Genomic DNA, 6807 nt, shown 5'->3' with positions numbered 1-6807 from the left:
AACTTTTTACGGAATATTTTTTTAGGTTTGAAAACTTTTCAAATTCTTAGTTAAAGACCCAATTTAACAAATTAATGATAATACAACTCCACTCATTTAGTTTTTCATTAAAAAGAAAGGTTACAAGAAGTGGAAGATCACTTTTTCACTATACCCCTCTTCAAATCCGAATTTTCTCTTATTCTCTCTCAAAAAATACATTTTACGTCAATTTAAGCTAAGGGAAATAACAAGGGTGAGAAGAAAAAAGGCTTTCTACACATTTTGTTCTTTGATATCTAAGAAAATTCAAGGTAGGTAGAGGTACAAGTATTTATTTCATTTTCAAATTATGATTTTTCGATAAATGTTTGAATGAAATGGTACCTCCAGGTACGGTGCTTCGGCACTTCAACAGTTTGAACGATCATTTTCGGCTCTATGTGCTATGACAATGCTATAGTAATTTGATTTTGCAGAAAATCCATCTACATGCAATGATATGAATCTATAGTTTGAAATTTTTAATTTGACAACGAAATGCATCAATGATATCTATTGAGTTTCAAACTCATGGGTTAATTTCCTTTCTATAGGTTGAATGAATTTTTCTTGGGGCGTGGATGATGGCAAAGGATGATGCAATATGCCATGGAGAAGCCGGTGATTTAATATCCTTAGTTGATTATGAAATGTTTACATTTTTTTTAAATTAGATTCCTATGGATGTCGTGTGTGGATTTATTCTACGAACATTCTTTATGAATAAATTACGTTTGAAATTAGATATGTGTCGTAGGAATAAATTTACAAATCCTCACCGTTTACAAAAAAAAAATATGTTAGTGATTTAAAGTTTTTTCGTTTCTTCAAAAAATTTCAAATTCTGCGTCATCTTTAAAAAAATTCATAACTCTTTCTTTAAATGGTATTTTTATACAAAATCACTGGTGTTGGATAGTCTCATAAGTTAGCTATTGAATGAATTTGGAATCATGTCAATCCGATATCAGTAGAATTTTATATGTTCCATAAAGTAAACTACACTAGGTAGAGTTGTGGTTTTTTAGATTCTGCCTTGACTTCAAAAGTTCATAACTCGACCGTTACTTGGAATTTCTGGATGTAACCAATTGCATTTGATAGTCTTATGGATTAGCCACTGAATAAATTTGAAATCATGTGGTTTTGATGTCTGTGAAATTTCATTTGTAATTTTAAGTGAACTACACCAGTTTACCTTTCAACTGGGTCGTTGCTGGGTTTTGAAAAAATATTTTAATACATCATATGATGCTGATGGAAGTTAATTTTTGACTATGTTGTATTATAAGGAGTTTCCTACTTTATATTAAATTTTTTGAAGTTTCGAGGTCGATAGCTTTGCAAACAAATTTATTTTGATAATTACCGTTTGAGATAAAAACTAAAACAACAATATTACTTTTAAAGTTTTGCAAAATTTCACTGTAATAGTGATTACATGCATATACGGTATGCTGTAAATACGATAAGATGTAAATACGACATGCTGAAAATACGGTATGTTGTATATACGGTATGCGTTAATCCAACATGTAAAGTGCATATACGGTATGAATGAATTCGGTTTTTTTGAAATTGTTTTCTTTTAGTATTCTCTTAAAAAAAATTTATTTCTTTATACCTTCCATAAAAATATGGTAAATTAATTTACGACTAAAGTACAGTTAGTCTTGTGACGTTTCGATCCATTCGGGTTGTGGTGTTACAATATTTAGCATACTTTTGGTTCATTTTGGCATTTCTTATATTTCGGCTCCTTTAACTGTGCTACTTCATAGTTATAACTCCCGCGATAACATAGAACAACCAAAATTTCACTTCTTTGTTTCGAGAATATTACATACCATAGCATCCTATTTTATACTATGCTAGAGGGTTCCAATTTTATTTTCTTGATTCCAATACATCCAGGTTGTTTTCGCCTTCATGCCCAACATGAGACTTGGTGTTTGGCTTGAAATTTCGAACTCTTGGCCTCCATAGTTTGAAAAGGTATTTCCATGGCTTCATTGATCCTATTTGCTTGCAATCTCGTCATTGGTCTCTCTTCAAGTTGGACCTAAACCTTGTATGATTGTGGCCTTCCTTGGGTCATATTAGCTATCGGGTGCTCTACCCCATAACATCATTAGCATACTCCAACTTGGGCATCACATCTCTATCACTCTCATCCTCAGTTACCACTTCTCCATTATCACGCATAATCATTGTCATTTTGCTTCGACATTGAGATGCAATGTACCATGAAACCAAGCATTTTATGCATTTGATATCCCTATTCTTAGAAGGTCGAAAATCAGACTTGGTTTATTTTTGCTATATCACTTTTCCCTTAGGTGGTTTCAATCTTATTGTTTGAAATATTATTATTACCCCACTTCGGTTTCTAAAAGGATCAGTAGTCCGAGAATACTTTGCTTACTCTTTTTCTTTTTAAATGCTTCTCCACCTTCATAGCCATATGTACCATGTCCTCCAACTCTATTTAGTAATTCAACTTCATTGGTCATATCCCTATTCAGTTCATTCCAAAATCTTAATATTGCGACGTCCATAAATCCTTCACTAATTTGGCAATTATTTTATGGCATTAAACAACTAATGGAGGAGACTAACCAGCCCACCCTAGTTTGGATATTTCTTTATTACAGGAATTCAAAGAGTTGTTCCATGAAGATTTAATTAGTGGGATACCATCCATTGAATATAGAGTCGATTGGATGCAATCGGAAAATTTGATGAGCATTGATGGAGAAGCATTCAACTATTATGACATTGTAAAGTATCAATACCCCATACATAGATTAGATGATGTCTAACATGTAGGAATAGTTTTTTACACAGGGCATGTACTTTTTACACATATTAATGCTTCAAATATGAGAGTATAAATCATATGTCACATGCATTCAGGGCATGAGGATCTATTTCAATCTTGAAGTCCTTAACTATTTTGGTTTGAATTTATGGAATATGTTGGAAACCAATTTAGTATCCTTTATAGCTTTTGATATGGTTTTATGGTTTAAATACGCTAACTTTGTTTTAACTATTATTGTAAGTGGTAGTTTAGATGAAAAGTAGGGAATTGAATTATAAGCGTTTCCAAGGTAGCAAAAGAAAAAGGCGTAGAGTAATGGAACCAAGTGATTGGGGTTGGGTGCTTAGGCAAAAATAGCCTGTTTGAATGCAAAGAAGGTCATGGTTTCATCTTAGAGGAGATGTCCATTCCACATCATTGCAAGGATTGATAACAATGGCTATAGCTTGAATCTTCACAATACAGATTCGAGGTCGAATCCTTTCGAAGAGGAAGGGAACGATACAAACGAGGAAATCAACAATCATACGAAGTTCAAGTCCAACTTGAAAAGGAACCAACCAATGACGAGACCACTAGCAAATATGATCAATGAAGCCATGCAACTTGTTCAAGATACGAAGGCCAAGAGATTGAAGTCAACAAGCTAGACACCAAAAAATAAAAAATAAAATTGAAAGCTAGTTGGATAACTATGATTTAGTATAGTATGAAACAAGATCCCGAAACAAAGAAGTGGAATTTTGGTTGTTCTATGTTGTTGGAAGAGTTATAACTTTGCCGTAGTATGTTTCATTTTCGAAACACCTTTTTTTTTTTCATATTTTTTGTAGAATTATATTTTTGATAGAACTCTTGCTATGGTATATTTTTTATAAAATTATGTTTTAATTAGGCTTTTATGGGTTCACTATTAGTAGGGTTCATTATTGTCATTATAAAGAACACATAATTTCTCATTATTTTCATTGTAAAGAACACATATTATTTTCATTATAAGCCAGATTTGTTTTCTTCTTAGTCTTCATTAAACTTAATTTTGAACTTATCAAAGATTTCATCTTTGTGGCGTTCAACGAATTAATAGCAAGGTTCATAATTTTTGTAATTAAGGGGTCAATTTCTTGCATAACTTTGGTTCCTTGATTCAATAAGTTATTGGTTCAAGCTTCAAACTGTGATTTTAGCTTTGTTGGATTGTGATTCAATCTTTTGTGGGTCTTGAAGCTGTTGTTGCTAAGTGGGTTCACATTCACGCATATAATTAGGCTAGCATAATTTACCGACGCCCTTTCACACGACATATGTATGTTAAAAAAATCTGCATCAATGACATATATCTTTAACATAATAAATCGAAGCATTTTTTATACTTAAGGAATTAAGAAGTACATACCTTCTTGTTAATAATCCATAAGCAATAGGGATAGTCTCAATATTCTCCATTCACTTTGCATGCCTCTTGTTCAACTTACTTTGGCCCTTTAAATGTTTCAATGATTATTATCAGTGTCTATTACAAAACTCCTTTGGCCATATATAGTGTTGCTAGGTCTCCAAAGTTTGAACAAGTTCATAAAGCTCTTTGTCATATTGTTAGATTATTTAAAGCTACTTTGCTTAGCCCTCGTTTGGCCCCCATTTTTGGTTATGAAAATGGGTGAAATAATATTTTTTTGAAAAAAAAATGAGGGATTTGAAAAAGAATGAAAAATTTTCGTTTTATGTGTAATATTATTTTATGAAAGATTGTATGGTTAAAAGTAAGAGAGAGAAAAATAGAATGTAGTGGAATATAATTTAATGGAGGCCAAACAGGAGTTTAGCTTCTTACTCAAAAATGATATGGACAGCATATCTTGCATTCAAAAGGGATTCTTATTGTTGCTTTTAAGACTATATATGGATTGTATGAGTGGTTAATTATGCTATTTGGACGTAAAATGCACCCAATACTTTCATGAGATTAATGAACCATGTTTGGCGTGCACTCATAGGTAAATTTGTAGTAAGAACTTAGAAGAGCATTTGAGGTGTGCTTCTTGTCTTGAAGCAAGATTTTATGGAAAAAAATTGTTTTCCTTGGTTATGTTATTAGCACAAAGGGTATTGAAGTGGATGAGGAGAAAATCAAAGCCATCAAGGAGTAGCCAACACCTAAAAACATAACTGAGATAAGGGCATTTGAGGTGTACTTCTTGTTGGTTTGAACATTACAAAGATTAAATTCCTGATTTAGTTTATTCAAATCTTTAGAGAACTTGACAAAGAAAGCATTTAGAGGAAAAGGCAAGAGTGGTGAGTCTATTATCGGGAAAAAATAATTGAAGGAAAAGTTTATGTGTAAACACATGAGGAATTACTTTTGCTAGTTATTATGATGTCAGACAAAGGTGAATCTATATCTAGAGAGGAGAACAATTAATTTTTCATGTTGAAAAGTAATTTAATAACAATTTGAGAGGATGAATGCAGTATTTGGAGAGTTAGAAATAGAATGGATAGACAGAATACGATGATTATGAATTACAAAGGGGGACAATAAAGAAGTGATCCTAATGTTATGGAGGCAAGATTGGGGAGATCGTAAAGCTGAATTTGATGATGAGACTCAAATAGAAAATGAGAATGAACATGACCAAATTTCAGTGGTTGAAGTGGGTAGGATGAGGAGTAGAAAAGATAGACATGAAAGGGAGCCCAGAGAAAATCCTAGATACTTTGGTGGTCGAGATGGAGATAGAATTAATTGAAATTTGGTTAGTATTAAGATGAAAATTCATTCATTCCATGATAGAAATGATCCTAAAGCTTATTTGGAGTGGGAAAAGAACTTGAAATTCATCTTTGACTGCCATAATTATCCTGTAGAACCCCAAATAATTTTAAACACCTTAGTGGCACTAAAACATGGATATTAGATGGCTAAAGTATATTTCAGATTTTTAGTCTCATTTGAGACCCATTTACGACATAGAAAATATTCGATTTGAAAAATGATGTCTAAAGAAAGTTGTAGCTCTTTGAGTTAGCTTTCCAACGCACTTTGAATTACCTCAATCGGATATCGGGAGAAGAAGTTATGATAGAAATACTAAAGGCTGTACAGTATCAATCGAAGTACGCGGAATATGAAAAGTCAAATTCTTACACGATTTTCTAGCACCTTCTTAAACCTATAACTCCCACATAAATGGCACCCGTATTAATGAGTATTAGGCCCTTCACTTGCCCTTAAGTTGTGAGATTTTCACCTATAAATAGGTTCCAATCCATACACATTTTTCACACCAAGAAAAAAGCTTCTAAGCATAAAAGAGAGAGTTTTCAAGTCTAGAAAAAAGAGAAATGAGAGGGAGGAAAATTAGTTTTTTCTAGAAGTTTTGGTGCTATCAAGAAGTGTTTACCAAACATCAATTCTCAACAGAGTGTTTTTTTTTTTAAACATCAAGGGAGTGCATTTTTCAACAAGGTTCAAAGCATCAATCAAGGTAGATAGAGGTGCAAAGTGTTAATTCGTATTAAATTATAAGTTTCTAGCAAATGAAAATTTATGTTAATGTTTGTATGTCTAATGGTACCTCCTGTACGACATACACTTTCATGTCTAATGGTACCTCCTGTACGACAGACACTTTCATGTCTAATCGTAGAATCGTCACTCAGTCCTATGAGAATTACGTGACTGATCTGCTCCGTCCACTTGACGAACATATATATACATGATGTCTATGAGAGATGCATGATAGCGGTGAATGCTAGAATGGAGATAACGCATGTTGAGGCTATAAATAACCTCATATACTCCATTCCACCTCAATGGGGAGATATAGGAGTCATTGTTAGGGATGTAATGCTAGAGGAGCGCCCAAATATATTTGAGTTTGAAGTGTATTGCCAATCAGAAGGTAAATTTCGAGAACAAGATTTTAATTAAGGTGTGGGGGATATAGAACCCCAAA

The sequence above is a fragment of the Olea europaea genome, chromosome 2, assembly GCF_002742605.1.
Source record: "Olea europaea var. sylvestris chromosome 2, O_europaea_v1, whole genome shotgun sequence".
NCBI classification, from domain to species: Eukaryota; Viridiplantae; Streptophyta; class Magnoliopsida; order Lamiales; family Oleaceae; genus Olea; species Olea europaea.
The sequence above is the reverse complement of the archived record's forward strand: the minus strand, read 5'-3'. Positions refer to the sequence as shown.